The 20,806-nt window shown below is 40.2% G+C and overlaps 1 protein-coding gene across 9 annotated transcripts in view; it reads left to right on the top strand.

Annotated features, from left to right (window-relative positions):
* Nucleotides 1-20,806, top strand: part of EPB41L3 (erythrocyte membrane protein band 4.1 like 3) — a 135,147-nt gene that overhangs the window by 14,399 nt on the left and 99,942 nt on the right. For 3 of the 9 annotated variants that reach the window (XM_042837897.1, XM_042837903.1, XM_042837890.1), the window contains exon 1: nt 20,631-20,704. The exons of 1 other annotated variant lie outside the window; for it this stretch is intronic. The gene's annotated coding sequence lies outside the window, so the exon portion shown is untranslated. Of the gene's footprint in view, nt 1-20,630; nt 20,705-20,806 lie in introns of those variants that run through there. 5 more of the 9 variants (XM_042837945.1, XM_042837938.1, XM_042837921.1 and 2 more) reach the window with 4 other exon arrangements.

Genomic DNA, 20,806 nt, shown 5'->3' with positions numbered 1-20,806 from the left:
TATTTTTTTATCTCATATACGTGCAACCTTTTGTTTCTTAACCCCTCAGTCATGGCACTGTCTGGGTGGGCCTTCTGGATTACCTAAGTCTGCTGGACAGGTGATATTTTGTGACTAAATACCAACTTCTGTGGGCAAAAAATAAGCACGTAATTTCTTTACCTGCAAAGATTTTTAAGTTTTAAATAACATTAAAGCCAGCTTTATTTCTTTATGTATCCTGTGAATGAACAATGAAAGCAAATGTAAATTTGTGACACTTGATGCTTCTGAGTCTTCCTTACACTGATCCATTAGATAATCATCTATCTTTGTAGTGCTGTTTTTTTTTTTTTTTTTTTTTTTTTTTTTTTTTTTATAAATATTGGGTTGTTTATTTTTTTAAAAAAAAATTGGAAATATTTCTAATTTATTTATTTTATGGAAGTATTGTTTGTTTTTAAAAAAAAAAAAAAAAAAAAAAAAAAAAAAAAAACCACGTAAATGTAGATTTTCACAGTGCCTTCAAAATCTACTTGTAAAATTACAGATTGAAAGTTCAAGGCAGTGTATTTATTTTTGGAGTGCTTAATAATATAGTGTCACCAATTCAAGCACTACGGTTTGCATTGTAACCACCAGTGTACTTGTAGCTGTGGCTGAGATTGACCACAAAGGTCTGACAGGGTTTTAGTTGTTTTGCTTGGACAGAATTAAGCCCGTGAGGAAGAAAGAAAAGAAAGACTTTCCAGTAGCAGTCTGTATTTGCTGGAACTAATTTTTCATCAGTGTTTGTTTTGTTTTTTTTCCTCATTTTTGCTTCCTCACTGATATGCAGTAAGGCAGAGACCTGAACTGTCTCTTTAGTATTAGCTGGAGAGCTAATGCATTGTTACTGCCTTAGCTTATCTCAGTTTATCTCTTCTGTTGCAATAAATGTTTGAGGTAGAATCTAAAGGACTGAGGAGAGTATCTTTTTCATATTTGGGCCATGTAGGATCTGATTCCTGTTCCTGTGAACACTGAAACATTTTATACAGGGTAGGTGGTTCTGCTAGTAGGTCTGGCAGCTACATGCCATGATAGGGGCTTCAGTCACACTCATACTTTCCATGGCAAATGCTGTTGCTGTTGGGGTCACACGATGAAGGGAGGTGATCTGGTAGGCCCAAATGCCAAATAGTTGCTATGTGATGCAAAACAGGGAAGTGGAAGGAAACAGAGTGAAATATGTTTTGTTTGGGTGAGCTGTTGCAGAGTTTATGACAGCAATTAGAAAGGAAAACAAATAAAGTATTGAGAACTTGAGATTGGAAAGATTGTTCTGGCACACGGAAATCAGATATGGAGTTTTCTGCTCTTTTTCTGCTCACTGTGTTAAAGGGAGAGAAGTGTGAAGATTGAGATAGGGAGTGGAAAAGAGCAGAAATGATTAATGGTTTCAGGTAGTGTAGGTTATGAAGATGTAATTAGTCTGGCCTATTTAACTTGTAGGTGGGGAAAAGCCATAAATAAAGGGTGGAAATTAAGAGGTAAAATATTAAGAAGACTTAACTGTTTTGACTCAGTATCTCTGAGCAAAATTAAGGTGTTAACATTTAGATGCCTAAGGAATAATCTTTCTTCTACCACAAAGGTAACTGGCAGTGCACTGTGGAAGTAAATAAGAGTTGTCAGTAGTCATCAGCTAATTGAAGGGCTAGGCAGGCTATTTTGAGAGAAAGAGTACGCTAATACATCAACTAACTAGATTAAAGGTGTTAAGATGACAAGATCCTTAATTTAGGTCAGTGTTTCTTTCCACACGAAGGCAGACAGTGGTGGCCATATGGTCTGCTCCTCACTTGTAATGTTCCTGTGCACAGTGAACGTTGCATTCATGTTGTGACAGATATCCAAAGCAGCAGTTGTTCACTTCCTTCTTGTACTCTTCTCAGTTCCCCACACAAACAAGATTCCAATAGTTTAGGATCTAAACCTGGGCAGTGCTTAATTTTTGCTCTGGTTTTGGTTACCTGACTTGAACTCTGTTCTACCTCCCGTTTCTGCAGGGGGGCAAAGTCTTCACTGATTCTGAATCTCAGAGCTTAGATACACAACCTGTTGGGTCTGTGCCACTGTAAGCATGTGACCTGGGAAATTTACGAACTGGAAAGTGGCTGCTAGAAGGACACCAATTTAAGCTACAGGAAAGGAAATTGGGAGGACAGTTCTTCTGTCCTCAGACTGGGAGGATTGGCTTTATTTTCATCATTAGTTATCCTTTTGCTCAGGGAAGAGGTAGATCCACTAACATCCTTCATTCTTAATGTGCCTGTAAGAGATAATGACAAAAATTATTGTAATTTAGTTCTGTTCTTGCATGTTCTCCATGGTGAAGTGATTTGCTGTTGTTTTCCTCCGTACTTATAGATGCAGTAATGGTTTTGGAAGGAGAGCTTACTCTAATTTGTAGACATTAAGTTGGTAAAAATTTGTTGTCGCTGATGTAATTTCTTCTTTGCCTGACCTCATTCACCTGGCATTAAAATCATATTACTGAATCTCAATTTCAAAATTGCTTCAGCTAATAGGAAAAATCCTTTCTGTAAGTGTTTTGTTGGCTTGATCCTATCTGTATTCTTAATGTCCACTACGGGACTATATCCAACTCTTCAGTGCTGACAAGTGCCTTTTAGCTTCATTTATTTATTATGGGGAAAACAACTTAAAAGCTTAGTTATTAAAGCCACTTTTTAAAGGAGAAAGTAATGAAACTGCCCAATTCAAAGACACAGGTTATATAACTTGATACTGAAGTTTAAGTAGCACTATTAAAGCCAAATATCCCCCGTTAAAATCACTAGGGGTTCATTTTGTTTCAAAATTCAAGCATAATACCTTCTAATGTAATACTTGTCAATGCAGTGGCCAAAAAACCACTGCTCTGCCTACTGTGCATTGTACAGGCTACACATACTTGTTTTATTAACATTAATATTATTTGCCAGACCACCTGCCTATTCCTGCAGTAAGTGCTTCTCGTGCTTGGAGCCCAAGCATGTCTGCAGCTACTGCCCCTACAAAAGTAGATTACTGTGATCTGATTGCTGTGTAAACAGCAACATGAAACTAGATGACACTGGACTATGCAAGAATAACACTTTTTTGTTTTCTTCTACCTCTTTTGAACTTTGTCTTCAATGTAGAAAAGGGTCACACCTACCTGGAAATTTTAGATTCTGAAAGACCTGGGAGAAATAGCTTCTTGCCTTTTCTTTTTTTTTTTTTTTGGTGCAATATTGACTTCCTGAGGACTTACTTTAATTCTGATTAAAGGACAAGCTGGCAGTGGTCAGTAGTGGGGGGAAAAATGCTGAATTAATAATGAATGGGTGGAGGGAAAGAATTCAGTGATTTCTGACAATTTTACTTTCTTTGACTTGATTGCTTTCATGCTCTGATTTGCATTAGCATGCAAATATTTCTTCCTTGCTGTGCTCAAAGTTGAAAAGCATAAAATGAGGAAACTACCAACAGATGTGATGAAGACAAATCTTTTTCTTCCAGAAGAAAATATAAATGTTATTAGTATTAGGAAAATGAAGGAGTTTCTCCCAGAAAAAAAGCAGCAAATCACAAAGTCTTGAGTATTTAAAGATCACTTTTGTCAAACTAACTCAATCAGAGCAGGAAAAGTGCAGTATTTATAATTGATGGTACTTTTGGGTGAGATTCTTAAGGCATTGCTGTCACAGAAGTGTGTTTATTAAAATACCTCTCACCCCAGAGCTGCCAGAAGCTGTTTGATGCCAGCTCTGAGTGGGAGCAGTATCTTGTTGCCTCACTGTCTGGCTTAATTCATCTGCTGTATTTGAATGGGTTATTTATCTTTAAATAGGAAATAAACCATTCCTTCTGGGATTTTTGGTAATGAGAGTTTTGACATTGGTTCTGAAATACACATTTTTTTCCTTCTTCCAGAAAATGAAGTACCAGCATAAGGAATGTAGCACTGAACACCATGAAATATTTTAAGAGGACTTCTAGTGTGGGGAATTGCATATTTTTTTTCTTGTCCTGCACTAAGTCCTAACATCTGCCATTTTATTGTTGAGATAAACTGATCTTTTTATTACTTTGCAGAGGGAATGTTCCTTGTAAAGTCTTTGACTCAGTGCTCAGAACAGCCTGATTGATAACTTTATATGTATGTTGTAGGGTGAATTTGATTGCTTCACTTTTGAAATTTAGTGTGGCTGATGTTGTAGCAGCACTATTCCATATATTATCAAAACGACTGGCTGCAACATTTCCAGTTTTTATTAAAAACAAACAAAAACTGCTTGAATAATGTTAGAAGGTTTGAAGGGTGTGTACAGAAAGATGGGTCACAGTGTGGAAGTAAAACAGAAGAGTGAGAGGCTGCCATAAAACTGCAGGTTTAATTAGGCACTATTCATGTACACATGCCACGGTTGCCTAAGACAATGTACAAGTAGTCTCGTTAATGTCAACAGGACTGCTTAAGTGCTTGAAGTTAAGCGGATTTATAATTGTTGGATTTTGTCCCAAGCGTGTCTTGCAAAAATACTGCTTCTAGTAAATTCCTACTACCTGATGCAAAGAAGAGGAAAGAATACCTTTGAACCACTTAAAAAGAGACACTGAGGCAGAAAAGAGAAATCACTTGACTTCCAAATGCAGCCTCTGTACTCAAATATATCCATAATTGTACAGCAGGATGCTTTCCCCTCAGTGTCCTGCATTTGCCTCTTTGTCCAGACACATATCTTGATTCAACACTAGTCCCCTTTTCTCTCTTCACTGCATGTGAGAGTCACCTTTGGATGTGCGCCCCACCCTCTAAATGATTATCTGCTCCTGACCTCTACTTGCCATTTTGCCTGGAACATTGGTCCCTTCAGACCCTTCTCTCATGCAATGGGGAGCCTCTCTTCCATTCAGCACTAGCTCCTTGTGCAGCTTTGCCTGGCATCTGAACCTCAATGGCTCTGTTGCTGGTGCTGCCAGCTTTAACCTTTTCCATCACCCATCTGCCCTGGGAAGTTGTGTGGAGTGTAGGACTGATGATGCTGAGAGCAATATTGCTCTCAGATTGCTGTTTTTTCATGTGTTCCTTTCTTTGAATCTCCCTTCCAATTTAAATGCCATGTTTGCTTCAGTGCTTTTTGTTTTCCTCCTTGTATGACTCTTGTGTCAGAAGTACAGACTCTTCAGGACTCGCCTTGAAATCAAAAGGAATCCTGAAATGCTGTGAGGGACATTACTGATACCATACACAAACTACTCTTTTGAACTGACTTAAAATTAAGCATCCAGAAAGCTTCCCTTTGACACTGCATGGTTGTAGGCTGAGAACTAACTTTAAAACATCCTAGCAGTATGCATGGCTTGTTACCTCTATTTAAAGTGGTCACTGAAGACAGCTCTTGCTTTTTAACCTCTACTGAATATTCCCTGCCTTTAATGAATGCCTGATGCCAATATCAGATGTGCAGATGGCCTCTCACAGGGAGAAAGAAATCACTGCAATGAGGTTTACATATTTATCTGCTAATTTGTACTATCCAAATGTTCGTGTTTACCAGAAGAGATCTTAATTATGTCATTTTAACACAGTTAGATTTGTTCTTTTGTCAGAGCACAAAAGAATCCTCATCTGACAAGACCTTCATATTTCTTCTGTATTATTTTTTTTGTTCTGTCTTAAATGGGAATACAGTGAAGTGAAGCTTAGTGCTTTTTGTTGCACTCTATGCCATTGCATACATATGCAATCCTCCTGTGTTGAATAAATGTGCCACAACTGTTGATAAAATCTTCCTTCTGCCTCCTCAAAAAGTGCTGCTACTGACTTCTGTGCTGGCTCCCTTTTAAAAGCCTCATCTGCATTCCTTCCATGGTCAGAAGGCAGCCTGATGATAACCTAGGCTTGATTTTTTGTCACAGAGGTATAAGATCTTACTACCCTACTGAATGAGTCTGGCAGAAGGCGTCTGACCATTTTGACGTCATTTGGGATAAATTAAATTACAGCAAACAGCTCTACTGTTCCAGAATGAGCAGGTCTTTGCCTTGACTGAGCTCCTCATTCTGCCATCCCTGTTTCACTTTGCTCTGCAGCTCATGACTTCCCTATTCACATATGAGTCCCTTACACAATGACAGTAAAAAACCCGGAGCAGCCCTTTTCCCTTCCCTTCCCTGATCTTCTCTACCACACAAACAAATATAGTTATTGTTTTCTGCCCTTTGCTAGGTTTTCCTTTCCCCAGCTCCTATACAAAGCAGAGCTAGAAAAATGATGTTAAAAGCTATCAAGTTTTAAGACTAGTACCTCACGTTTGGAGAATGTCCTCTGCCATGAAGCAGTGTCTGAGAGGGCTGCAGCTGTGGTTCCTTCATGCTGTGGTGTGCCTCCTACTGGTAATGGAAATAATGAAAAACTAAGGGGCTCTCCCATTAAAATGAATGGCATTTTGCACTTATTACTCAAATCCAAACAGCCTTACTTCCAACATCAGGAGTTGGGCTCTTCAACCTTCTCTCTTGGAGCAGAGAGTGGTCTTTTCTGCGCAACTGGACTTACACAGTGGTTTCTTCCTTATGTTTTCCTTATCCGGTATGATGCACTTTGATTCCAATTTATTTTTCAAAAATTTATTTTTTTAAAAATAGATAAGTGTCCTTCTCACCTTCTGTCCCTCTGAGATACGCTGTACCTGGTGCTGACCTGAGAAAGATACGAGATTTTTTTTGGGGGGGGTGAGGGGGGGTTGGAGGGAGGCTCTGAGACCAATGCTCAGAGCTGTGGGAGGCCATCATAGCAGCACAAGGCATTTAAAAAGGCAGTTCAAGTTTTCTGCTGATTTTTCCCAAAATCCTGTCCTCAGGGATCCGTAGGATCCTGGGTAAGGTCTGTGGCCTTTTGCCCTGTGGACCAAACTTTTCTCTCCTTAATAGTAACCATCTGGGAGGACCGTTGGGAGGGGCCCCTGGTCACTAATCAGCAGATTGCAGCATCTCGACAGCCTTTTTCTGAGCTAAGTATGGGAGTCCAAAGCAGCTGCATGAGCAGGTGTTTCTTTTTTTAATATTGCATGTGTACTTCTGCCAAAGAAAGCTGCATTTTGCCTATTTAAGCCATTTTGTGTGTATATGCATATTTTGCTATAACTTCCTGCTGTGTACTAGAATTAGGTAACATACATTTAGTCTCTAAAGTGTTCAAAGAGTTCCTTCCCCTTTTATTTTTTTTTTCCTTTTAAAATCATATAGAAGAAAATGCATCGCGGAGAGATTAATGTTTTCTATTCCTTCCTGATTTTCCCCCTCCCAAAATCACAAAACAAGTGCATGAAGTCCACCAGATGCTTAGTCTGTTATTTTAGTGGAGGTACTGCTAAGGTTTCTGTGCTGCAGTTGGCAGATGTCACCATGGTGGCCAATGGTGAATAGGGCAGTTAGTATTTAGTGGCACTGGAGATCACTAAGGAATCAAGGAAGGAATGCTTTAGAAAATGTCAAATGAGGTCCAGGAGCTGGTAGCTTCACAGAGGAAGGAAGCTGCTTTTATTCAGCTCTGCAAACACTGTGGAGTGGTGGAAGTCTCCAAAGCCGTCAGAGTGGGTGGTGGCTTAAAACTACTTAACTCTTTGCTGTGAATATCTGCTCAGATGAAATAAAAAGGCTGTGATCGGTTTGTTCCTCAGTTATGTTCCCCAGTATTAGTGTTTTTGCTCTATTTCCTCATTTGTAAATAGTCACCCACACTCTCTGCAAGCGTAATTGCTCTTGTGTAATGAGATCAATGGACCTTCACCAATTTACAGTAGTAGAGAATAATTTGGCTCATTATGCTCATTATGCTGGGAGGCTATCGTTGCACAGACAGACAGTAAAATAAACATTAAGGAAGAGAAATAAAGAAGACCTTCATATCCTCAACCACTGCACTGTGGCTGCAGAGCAAGGATCTGTCATTCCAGAGGAACTGAGCAAAAATATTTGTGGGTCATTGCCGTGCTCCATCTGAGGAAGAAGATTTTCTCTTCTTCCTCCTTTTGGTGCATTCTAATCTGTTTTACCTGTCAAGGTAGCAAGGCTCTAGGATTTGGGCTTGGTTTTAAGCATATCCTGGAAAGGGCAGTAACTCTTTACTCTGGCTTAACAAAGTTATTGAAACAGAAACCCTAACAAAGTCCCTTAGAGCCCTGCTGGGTTGGATGAGTGCTTAGAACCACAATCAAGATTTGAAATGAAACCAGTCACCTCCAATTTGGTTGTTCCTGCAATTTGCTGGGGGGAAGTAATCAATCACTCATTGACAGCCAACTGGCTGTGGGCAGGCAGTTTCTGAGCTCATACTCAAATTCTCTGCCCCAATGACAGTTTGTTGCCTGAACCTGGTGTTCCTTTGGGGAGAAGTTAAAGATGCTTCCTTGTTGTCTTTTTCTCCAAAGAAAATGCATTGCATTTGTATTTGCAGCGATCCTTGTGAACTATATGCATTGCATCCCCAGTGATGTGTGTTCTGGAAAGGGAAGTGGGGAAGTCAAAAGAAGAAATTGTGGTGAGGTGTGAGGATGTAAGTGAGTAGCATACTTCAAAAATAGTAACATAGGTTATGGAGAGGTCCTCTTCTGTAGACTGTGTTAAGAGTCAAGTTGTTCTTGTTTGTCAGGTTTATACATATCTCAAATTAGTGATGAATTAAAACAGAAAAGTGCATTTTGCTGAAAGGCTCCTATTGAGATTTAGAAAAGAGGTTATGAAGGAGCTCTGCTGCCGGCCATGGTTATCGAATATTCTTTTCAAAGCGCCTTTTATAAGCAACTTGTTTTATTAAATACTAATATTTTCGCCGCAGTTCATAACATAGTGTATGACAAATTAGATAAGACATTGCACTTCTGACTTATTCACACCTTGCTAATAGATTTTTCCTAGGCTTTGCTATTTTGTACAATATGTGTGATATCAAGCATATAAAGAGGAAAGCCGTGAGTTTCTAATTACAGTGTAAAAATTCAAAGTGCTTTGACACAAATGCCACTAATGAGGGTTATTTTCCATTCTTAGCAATTGTGGAGCTTGTTGCCTGTTTGGTTTTGCATAGACAAGGAATAAATCATGCTCATGATATTAAAAGGTACTGTATTTTACAGACTGTGTGGGTTAAGAAGTACTCAGCAAAGCAAAGATAGGTTTGGTGAAGTGAATAATCCTGCAGTCTCCTATTCAGCAGGCTTGGGCTTAATTTCTAGGCTACGCTACTTCCAAATAACCCTTTTCCTGCCCTCAATTAGTGTTGATTACCAGCCAGCAGTGTTTTGGCGGCACAGGAAGGCTTCCCTGCCATGAACTGGAGGAGTGATCTGTGTGCAGTAACTGCCGATAAAACACATATGATGAAGAGCAGCTATTCAGCACCTTGAAGGTGTATGGGAGAAGTATGTAACAGATAAGTTGCAGCAAGGGGAATCCCTGCTAGCTGTGTGCTCCAGATGTTCACTTTGCTTGTCCAACAGCTGCTTTTGAATGGGTCCCAAGAGTGCTGGAGCCTGTGCTGCAAATGGGTACTCAGTTTGTGGGAGGAATGTGTTTGCAGGATTATAAATGGATTGAAGATGGCAGGGCTTTCTGGGTCCCTTTGGCCCACCTCTCACTGCAGTAGGGCCACCCAGGGCAGGGTGCCCAGGCCCGCATCCAGGCAGCTTCTGGAGACCTCTAGGGAGGAGACCCCACAGCCTATGAGCAGCTTGTGCCAGTGCTCCATCACCTGCACAGCACAAAAGTGCTGCCTGCAGTTCAGAGGGAACCTCTTGGCATTTCTATGGTTGAAATCTGAGTGACATCTCTGTGCATCAGAAACATTAACTTGATTAAAATACACTGGATCTGGCTTGATTATGTGGTTTCATCTGATGTGGGATGCAGAAGGTGCCACTTGCACATCAACATCAAAGCGTTCTTCGTTCAGATCAGATATGGGCCACGTCTTGTGTGGCTACAGCACCTGTGAGAAATTCAAATTGGTAAAAGTGGCAAAATCACTTCTCCTGTGGCTACCAGTATGGGGTCAGACCACCATCTGGTTTCCTCTGCTTCCTGGCCCGTAGTGATATTTAGGCATAATGTCCTCCCGGACTCCAGCAACGGGTTGCCCCAGAACTCCCTGAATGCAGGTGAGCTATCTGGCATTTATAGACATTTCTCAATTAAACCATTAATTTCAGTTATTGGACAGGGCCTTACTTTGTTGTGGACTGTACAAATTTCAAAAGAGAGGGGGAGTTTTTTTTCTGTACAAAGGGAGAGGCTATATTCTACTCAGAGGTGGCATACCTTCATACCTTCTTTGATTTTCCTGGGGATTTCAACTGGAGTACAGTGTACAATCATAATTGACATAGATCACCATCCCAGAGCAGCTCTTGTGTCCTCGGCAGCCTGCTCTGAGCACCCCTCACAGCTCTGGAGCTTCAGCACCTTTTCTGGCTTCATGGGTGTGTGACATAGGATGGGAAGAACTCTTAGTAAGACGATCCCTAAACATGCTGCTTTGGGCAGTTAAAGCTATTATCCCGAATAATTCTCAGAAGCTATCCAGTGACTAACACGAGTCTCTTATCTTTGCTGGTAAAAAGCAAGATTTGAATCTCTGCATGATAATTGGATGTTGCCTTTTGTTCCTGAAAACAAGCTACTGCTGCGCTCAGAACGTGACGTGATCCTCTAGTCTTGAAGTTCATCAGCTAGTCTAGATGCCTGCATTGTGAATCTATCATAGGGGCTGCTGTTTGCAAGTGCAGCTCTGGAAGCAGAAAATGATCATGTATGGGAGTATGCAGAATTACTGTAGGAAATTAATAAGCAAGGTTTTTAATGTTTTCAAATAGTTACTTTGGTCAACTTCCATGCTCTTTATGTTGCCTAAAAATATTATTTTGAAATTTTTTATGTGAGTCTGGTTTTTATTTTAGATTACTTTCATTTCTTGCTGTTTAAGATTTCTCAAGTGGTATGCTCGGCTTCTGTGGAAAAAGGTAATACAGGCTCCAGATGTGGTTTCCAACTCTTCGGAAATACATTTAAACCTAGTGACTCTTTCCAGGCTTAAGTCAGCTATTCTTCACTCATTTTTTCTTACTTCCCTTCCTCCCCCTTCTCTTAGTACATAACTGAAGTATTGTCAAAGTACTTCAAACTTTGTTTTCCTGGTCTCTTCCTCTTTTGCTGGCAGATAGCCATTTTTTTGTGTGTGTGATGCATGCCAAATTACAGCTTACCAAAGCTCCTCAAAGATAGGTGTACAAAGCTCTTGTGTTATGATGATCCTGTGGCTTTGGACAGAGTACTTGAGCTGTTTGGATATTAAATCATTGAGGGCTATGGGCTGAGAAGCTTTGGGAAGTTTCAATTTCATCTAAAACTTGAAAAATTAAGCCCACACCCCAGCCTCCAACTCTGATCGCTTACAGTATCATTACTCTATTACTGCTTTTTATGCCCTTTGAACAACCTTTTAGAATCATTTGCTTTAGAAAACTGAATGATGAGACAGTCTTGAAAAAATCAAATTGAAAGATCAAATAACAAAGGGTACAATTTTAATGTTCCTGTTGCTAATGAAACATAATTTAACAAGTCAGTTCAGTCATTTGGTTCTGAACCCGAAAGAGTAAAGGTTTCATTCAGTGGCTGTCAAATTTAAGATAACCTAAGCCTTACAGATGTAGCAAAGACCATGTTTATAGCCTGTTTACACAATGAGCCAGACTTTCAATGTGGAGCCCTGCCAGTCTTTGCCAGATGAGAACCTGGCTCCATACGGGGAGCATGAGGTCTGTGTTTTGCAGCTTGTTTTTTGACCCTGACATCCAAGCCAGTAACCGCAGCTATAATTGAATTGCTGGCAAGCAGCAATTTTTATTTTCATGTAGTAGAAACGTGTCAAACACAGATGAGGCTCATGTGCTGTGCTGTGCTGTGGGATGCTGGGCAGCCTCCTGCACAGTGCCATAGCAGAGGGCTAGATACCACGTGTCCACAGACAGTAACTCTCAGACATGTGCAGCTATAATGCTCTGGGAGAGCGTGGAGAATAAGGAAGAAGTAAAGCTGGCTGAAACACATACCCAGGGATGTTGTTAAGGTATTTTGTTTGAGGACCTAATGTGTAATGGCTTTGATGTGTGCAGGTGGTGGCATCCCAGCTGAGATCACTAGCAGCTGTTGGTGTGTGGAGCACACAAGAACCTTTCTGAGGGAGAAGCCACCCACACCACTTGGCAGTTCAATTAAAAACATTAGATGGCAGTTAGCTTCCTCACATCAATACTTTGCTTCTGTGGTGATAGTTGAAGTCGTTTACCTTCTGTGAACTTTTACCTGAGAAACAGTTATTTCTGTGTTGTGGGCAGTGTTGTTAAAATAGGAATATCAAGTGGATGACTCAGCTAAGTATTTTTTAAAAATAATGATTTGTTCCTTTCTCCAACATCCTGTGTTTTTTTCATCTTTCATGTCTCTCATTAATTCTATTCTCTTGGATGTGGTCATTTTCATTCATTAAGTACACTCAAAATGGTGGTGGTGCATTGCCAACATCTTAACAGGATATTCCCTCAAAAGATTGTCCATTATCTTCATAATCTCTTCAGAGATGGGAAGGAAAGGGGAAAAAAAAAACCAAAAAAAAAAAAACCTATAACTCTATGTACTCACCTAATTCCACAAAAGATCAATCATTCCTCCTTTTTCCTTCTTCAGCTTAGTACTTCCTGCCTTGTATTGATTGTGTGCGTGTTCCTTCAGAGCCAGTTAATGCTCTCAGAAGCAGTGTGGGAAGAAAACTGTCCTATTCCTTCTGCAGGAAGATGCAGAGTGGACCTCTGCAACCTGTGCTGGCTGTGCAGGTCTGTCAGAGAATCTGCTGCTGTTTGTTCTGCTCTGCTGGGCACAGAGGAGCAGAGGTCATGGGTTTGGTTTTGGATAATGTTGAAGTAACCAGGTTTCCTATGCCAGTGGGAGAATTGTGAAGCTGAACAGAGATTGGAATAGATCCTAGTGCAATCCCAGAAATAGTTGTAGACACTGAGCACTTGTTCTGGTTGAATTGATGCTGGAGGAAGCACAGAGAATGGATTTCTTGTGTAATATAGACAACTTGGCTGTAACTTGGCTTCTGTGTATTTTGCTAGAAAGGAGTAGTGAAACTAGCATATTGAGTTCTAAGGAAGGCTTCGAGAACACTTGGAGATGCATTGCTTGGGCTGCCTCTGTGGAAAGCTGTGGAAGCTAATCAGCTCCCTGCCACAGCAGCAGATGGCTTGGACCTGGGCTTGGATGGGCATCCACAGATGTGTTAGGATGCATGTCTGGGTAGTTGCAGCCACCAGGTGACTTTATGCTCCAAAGAGCCCATTTTATTCCCTTTTGAATGTTATTCCCATTTTCTATTAGAATGTCAGGCAAATAATTTTTGAGAGATTAGCAAGGAGGAAAAACAAAAAGCTGTATTAATTAACCTTGTGAAGAAAGATTGAAAACCTTGAATGAGTCCAATAGAGTATCATCAAAATAGCAAGTAGACTGACAGCCAGAATGATAGACCAAGAGAGGAAGGAAACATGGGTTGTTAATATCAGAGAAGAGGAAATTGAAGGGATTTCTTGTGAATGGTGTATAGATAAGATGGATCAGGCTCATCTTGTAGGTGCAAGACAAAGGTACGTAACAGATAAGTCGCAGCAAGAGAGTAAACAAATTTAATTGTAAATTAAATTTATTAGTATAAATAGTATTAGTGCTGGTTGCCCAGAAAGTATGAATATTTTTATGCTTGAAGATACTCAAAAATTGACAAAGCAACTATGTGAGCAACCTGATCTAACTGAAGGTTTGATCTAGAAGATAGGATTTGTTGATGTGCATAGGCCCTCTTCAACCAGAATTATCCAATGATTCAAATAAAATTCTGTTTTATAAAGTTTGTTGATTTTTAGCATGTGTCCGGTAGCCTACTTTTTTTTTTTCTTTTTTTTTTTCCTCATGGAAAGTGTTTCTTTAGCCATAATTTTTCCATTTTTTCCAAGAAGAGTGTGTGCCTTACCTGGAGTGGAAGAGAGGGGATTTTATTTTTTCTCAGTTCCAAAATGAAGGTAATCTTGTTCTCAGAGAGGAGAATATACATTTTAATATTGATAAAACAATTTTGACAGTCTTTTCTCAAAAATGTTGTTTTCTCATGGTTTCAGCCAAAGTCTGTAAACCTGGTGGGATGCCTTGCTTTATGGCAAGGCCATATTGCACAAAATATCACATGAAAACTTTGTGTTTGCACATTTACAGAGATTTAATATAGTTCTTCAATGGCAACACTTTTAAGGCTGGGGCTGGCTGGAAGGGAAAGCCTCGGACTAGCAAGTATGACAAGGATCAAAATGTAGGGAAGGAAGGAAGCAGAACAGAAGAAGCCAGAGGAAAGGCCCAGAAGGGGCTATCTTTGCTTTATTCCAGGTAGGACTAATTTATTGATTGTTTGGAAGCCAGCCAGCCTCCTGCCTGCTTTCTGGGTTACTGCCTTACCCACAGATGGGCTGTAATGAATGGGGATGAGGTAATGCCAGTGATCCTACACTTTTCCCCAGGGTTCCTGTAGATGCTAGGTCATTTTATCCAAATTTTGCCTTTTCTGAAGTTTGAATGGAGATCTGAGAATCACAGTGCAAAAATGATGAGCTGAAGCGTATTAGAATTGTGCTTGAAGATACCAACTGGCAAAGGCACTCTTCCCTGGGTGGCACAAGCTGCACATCCCAAATTGATGAATGCTTTCGACTTTAGTGTGTGCAGTTCAATCTCTTGAGTAAAATGGTGGCTGGGAAAATGGTGATTATCAGTATTAATGGCTATTCTTGCGGTGCTCATTTATCATTGTTAAGCATACAGGAAAGCATGTGAGGAAATTGATAGTTCTGTATTCATATAACTTTTTAAGATACCATTTGCTCTTTGCACTGGATAAGACAGCAGTTCCTTCCTGGCCTGAAAGAAAGTGGGTATGGAAATAATACATTGGTAGAAGGCAGCTGAATTCTGGCACTTTTTAAATGCTAACATCTAAACCTTAAGTCTCATTTAATATATTCTAGTGTGTAATTTTACCTACAAAAATGCATTTATGTTGCTAATTCAGTTTGGTTTTTTTTCTTAACTTTTTAAAATGTTGGCCCTTGTGATGTGTCTACTTATGGCTTATCAGTCTGTTTGCATGCTCAGCATTATCAGTGTAAGGAATGGGCTACAAATGTCTTTGTCCTGCTCCATTTGCTGAAAGAAAAGTAGCAGTGTTCTTTCAGAGGACTGATTGGTCTTTTTGTTGCATAGACTTCCACCATCCCTTTCACCCCCTTGATAGTGAGTGCATACTTCTGCGTATGATACTGCCTTTATTTTTAGAGTTGCTTTCTTTCCTTCTGCTGCCATATCTGTCTGTACAGAGTATTGCTCCTGCCAAGTTACACTTGTTCTAGACACAACATAAACAAAATTACAACTAAGAAATGGGAAATTACTTGGATTTGCTGTGAAATGTGTTCTCAGTGTTGCAAATCTTAATCCTGGCTATCTACGGCGAGGTTTATCTGTTGTTGAAGTGTACTGGGCATAGTGTGCTTTAGCTCTTACTACTGACTGAGCCCTGAGATAGTACAGGGAAGTAATTAATAACATATGCATTTCAGTAGGAAAAAAAAATCTTATTTTCATACTGATGTGAAAATGATAACTAGAGTGATTAAAGAAATGGAGAGTGGAAAAAGAAAGGACAAAAATAGGCAGCCCAGATAGCAGATGGTAGTAAAGACAGAGAAGATTTTACACCTTGTCCTTTGAGGTCTGTAATCATCCAAAGTCTGCAAGTTCTTTAAGTAAGACTGTTAACAAATCACAAAGAAAAATGAGACGTCCTGAGAATGTAGAGTAACTTGTGCTTGAGATGTTCCTTTGATGCTTAGAAAAGGAGGAAAAAAACTAGTTGGCTAGTGTTCACAAAGTGTCTGTTTTCATTCTATTTGTTCTGAAGAATAAATACTTCTTCAAGACTGAACTTCAGTAATATGTTTGTCAAATGTTGCTTAAACTATATTATTTTTTTTCTTGAGCAAGAGTCATAGAAGCAGTGGCAGTGATTTGGATGCATACTGATATCTGATCCAGTGTGGGCACAGAGGGATGTAGCTACACGTTGCATCTATTGTGTTAACAGAAAATCCTAATAAAACCCAATTTTTGCTAAGTTGAGAAGAATGTGTAAATGTTACAAAAATACTTAAACAGTACTAAACAGAAAAAAACTTTCACTGAGAGACAAATACAGTTGAGCATAATAAAATTCATTTTGTTAATGCTTCTCTTTTGTGCTGTGTAGGGCTGCAATGTTTCTGGTGTGATGAGCAGAGCTGTTAACTCTCCCTCACCTAGATGATCTTGTGCGGTTGGTAGATAAGTGTGGTGCCACAAGCATTGACAAAGGGAAGTAATTTGATTACTTAACTGCAAAACAAACCACAGATAGGCTCAGTCCAGTGGGCCCCGGTGCTTGGGAATGCAGGAAGCTGTGCAGCTGACAGGTGGTGACATTTTCAGATACTCTGGAATAAAACACCCTCTAGAGAAGAGGTCCCAAACTGCTTCTGATCCTATCTAATGGCATTTGCTGCGTTAACCAAGGTATTGCCAGCTGGTGGAGAAGGGTGATTGTTCCCTCAGCCCTGGAGAGGCTACACCTGGAATACTTGGCCCAGCTGTGGGCTGGACCAGAGCATGGACCTGTGCACTCTGCTCTGGGTAGCCCTGCTGGAGCAAGACACAGGCTATACAGATTCAGAGGGCTCTACCAACCCACTGCACTTCAATTCTTTGGATCCTGATTCCAGAAACAATGCTATGTTATCCTTGATAATGCTCAGGGCCATATCTTGCAGTGATTTCAGACAGGAAATGGAATATGCGGTCCTTCATGTGAAATGGTAAGTGTTGGCAGTGCTTTCACTGGCTGATCCAGTTGCAGAATCATTTCTGAAATTCCCAGCAGAGCAGCTCTGGTGCTGTACAGGCTGTGCCCTGGTTTCCCTCTTTGCTGCTGATGGCTCAGCCCCTGCTCTCATCATTGGCTTCACTCTGTGCCCCCCTCCTGCCCCAGCACCACAGGAAGAATGCTCCTGGGGCCATCTGGCTACAGCAGGAGAAGAAAATTAAGCTTGGGAATGAGAAGTACTCCAGACTGTGCATTTCTCAAGTTCTCCTCCACAAGATGATGTGGCAGGTTTGGTGCAAATATTGGCTATTCTGTATCTGTTGGTGGTATGCTGAGAGAAGATACAGATTTGAAATGCATCAGCATATTCAAAAATATTTTTCATAGTTTTAAAATAAAAACGGGGGTATGAAGGAGGGAAAGAAAAGTGGGTTATGTTATGTTATATCCTTCTTGTGCTCCAGTAGCGCCCATTTAAAATTGTCATTTTTATTTTCCTAATAGACTTCTCTCCCTTTTGCCTCAGAGCTATTTTAATTGAATTTGCTTCTTCTGTCTGCCATTTAGCTGCGAGCGGCCCTGGCTAAAAACAGTTCCAATGCAATCACAAACCAAGCTGTTTCGCTGCATTTCCGGTGTTAAAAGCAGCTGACCTTCGTGTGCTGCTGGGAGGGCAGTGCAGTGCAGTGGGTCCAATGCTGACAGCTGCACACAAGATGGCCATGGGAACACGTGTGCTGAACTTGGATTTGAAATTATTGTAATTGGAATCACTGCCTGTGTTAAACATGGTGGCCATCTTCTGCGCTCATGCGATTTTCAAGTATTGACTGCATTTAGAATCAAATTATAAAATGTTCTGTAATGGTATGATATAATACATCTGGGAGGAGCATGTATGATGTATCAGTTATTTCATTACTAGGCATAAAAGCACCTTTTTTGAAATTATTAGGGGAGAAAATAGAGGCTATTTAAAAAAAAAAAGGTCAGTGAATGTAGCATTATGAGTATTGGCTAAAACAGGAATAAAGAGATGGATGTCAACATTTAATTTCCTATAATACATATTTTTATGACTGTACAGCTACTAAAACTGTCATCATCTAGTTTGCCAAACAAAGCAGTGAACTGATGCCCTGTTCCTCTTTGTCACCATTTCTGCTGGATTTATGGGTCTAATGCTTGGCCATCAGGAATATCTGAACTCGCAAAGCAGGCATACTGTTGCATCATTAACCTGACAGGTTTCCCCCTCTGTTTTGATGGTCCAGGTGTTCACTCATTGGGTTGTCAAGATTAGACCTGTTCTTTTGCAGAAGGAGAGTACTATTTGCTTATGCTGAACCAGTCAGACATTATTCATGTTACAGATTGTTTTTTTTTTCTAGCTCTTCAGTGCTCTCTGGGACTCCTGATAGCCTTCCAGGCTTTCAGGCTCTTGAGTGAGTGATAAGATTTTCAAACAGAGGTTACAAAGCCCCTGTTGCTTCTCATGATTTGGTTTTAAGTGAGAAAGAATGCCTCAAGATAAGTGAGTTTAGTAGCAGCAAGAATAACCTACACGCACAGAGGCAGTGAGGCTCCTTACTTGCATATTTGATAAGCTACTGTAATGCCTAGCTTTATAAACAACACAACTATTAAGGCAGAGAACAGATCTGCAAAATTTCGTATAATCATCAGAGGCTGCTGGAAAGCAGGATGTACATTTGGAAGCCTGAATGGAGAAGGGAGCACAGCTGCTACTTGCCCCTGTCCATGCCTTTCACCCCAACTCTCAGGCTCTCATTTCAGCTACATGGTTCTTCCTTTTCACATGAGAACTACCAAGGAAACCCACGTTGAAGTAAAAACCTGCCAAATGCACTAATGTCAATTTTGGCTACCCCTCATTTAACACCTTGTGATATTAAACTTTTTGGCTGAAACAACTGAAAAGGACATCTCTCAAAACAGATTTAAAACATGTTCATTTAAGCAAACTGCACGGTCTAGTTCTGATAGTGGAAATCATTGAATCATAGAATTGTTTGAGCTGGAAATGACTTTTAAAGGCCACCTAGACCAACTCCCCTGCAATAAGTAGGGACACCTACAGCTAGATCAGGTTGCTCAGAGCTCCTTCTAGCTTGAGTGTCTCCAGGGATGGGGCATCCACACCTCTCTGGGCAATCTGTTCTATTACTTCACTGTTCTTATTATAAAAACAAACAAACAAACAAAAACTTATTTTCTTCACATGCAATCTAAATCTTCTGTTCCAGACTGAAACAATTTCCCCTTGTTCTATCACAACAGACTCTGCTGAATAATCAGTCCCTTTTCTCCTTACAGTTCCCCTTTAGATACTGAAAGGCCACTCTTAGGCCTCCCTGGAGTTTCCTCTTCTCCAGGCTGAACAGCCCTAGCTCTCTCAGGTAGGGTGGTGTTCCACCCCTTGCATCATTTTTGTGGCCCTTCTCTGGACGCTCTCCAACAGGTCCATGTCTCTCCTGTACTGAGGACTCCACATCTCCGGGTACTCCAGGTATGGTCGTACCAGTGCAGAATAGAGGGATAGAATCACCTACTGATCATGCTTCTTTGATCATTGTATTGCTTACAGCACCTCTGAAAATTATTTACTAGAACCATACTAGATGTTAAGCTAGCTTGGTGCATTCACAGTGTAATGATAAACATTGGACAAACATTCGGTTTTCTTTCATTGTCACACATACAATTAGTTCAAGTTTATTTTATGTTAGAAAATGAACATTACCAAAATACAATGAAAATTACAGGAAAGTAAAATATATATATTATGGTCTATAGAGATTCAAGGAATCATAGAATCATAGAATGTCCTGGGTTGAAAAGGACCACAGTGATCACCCAGTTTCAACCCCCTGCTGTGTGCAGGGTCTCCAACCACCAGACCAGGCTGCCCAGAGCCACATCCTGCCTGGCCTTGAATGCCTTCAGGGTTGGAGCATCCACAACCTCTTCGGCAACCTGTTCCACTGTGTCACCACCCTCTGTGTGAAAAACTTCCTCCTAATATCTAACTTAAACCTCTCTGTCTCAGTTAAAACCTGGATAAGAGTAGGTCCAAGTAGTTTGTACTGGTTTTTCGTGGGTGAGTTTGAGATAAAATGCTAGATTGCTGTTAATAACTAAAAATAAAACTTAAACTTTTGGAATTTTTTTTTTCTTTTTTTTTTTTTTTTTTTTTTTTTTTTTTTTTAAAAATTTAAAAAGATCAACGTTATTTATCCCACCTCTTCTTTCCGTGTTTAATTTTCTTATTCCAGTAGCAGACTGTTGTAACACTCTGCTTCCGCTCCACATGTTGCTGTACTGTTCTTTGGAGCCATGAAGATTGTGCAGAAACAGAAGATGTAAAGGTCTAGGAGGAAAAAGGTTAAACTGAAACACTCAAGAGGTCCTGGTCACTTTTATTTAATAAAATATATGTACTGTATGGGAACTGCTGAATCATGGCCTGAACCTCTGATTGATCACCTGAGTGAGCAATGAGTCAGCCACGGGAGCACAGGTGAAGGCAATTCAGCTGTGCTGCCAGAAGGGGTGGAGCCTGGCTCTCCTAGACCCATTTAAGAGCTGACTACCTGTAGGGAAGGGTTTCTTCTGGAAATCCCTCCTTTGGAGTTTTATAGTGAGCCCAGGACACAGGTAAGCATTCTATCTATTCTCTTTTGGTATAATAACCTGCTTAGCCAAACTCTCTGGTATATTTTTAACTATAGAATCTGTACCTTCATTTATTATACATTT

This window comes from Centrocercus urophasianus, unplaced genomic scaffold, assembly GCF_019232065.1.
Source record: "Centrocercus urophasianus isolate 14NV4802_14NV808 unplaced genomic scaffold, USGS_Curo_1.0 seq_11, whole genome shotgun sequence".
In the NCBI taxonomy this organism is placed as follows: Eukaryota; Metazoa; Chordata; class Aves; order Galliformes; family Phasianidae; genus Centrocercus; species Centrocercus urophasianus.
This window is presented reverse-complemented; position numbering and strand designations above follow the sequence as displayed.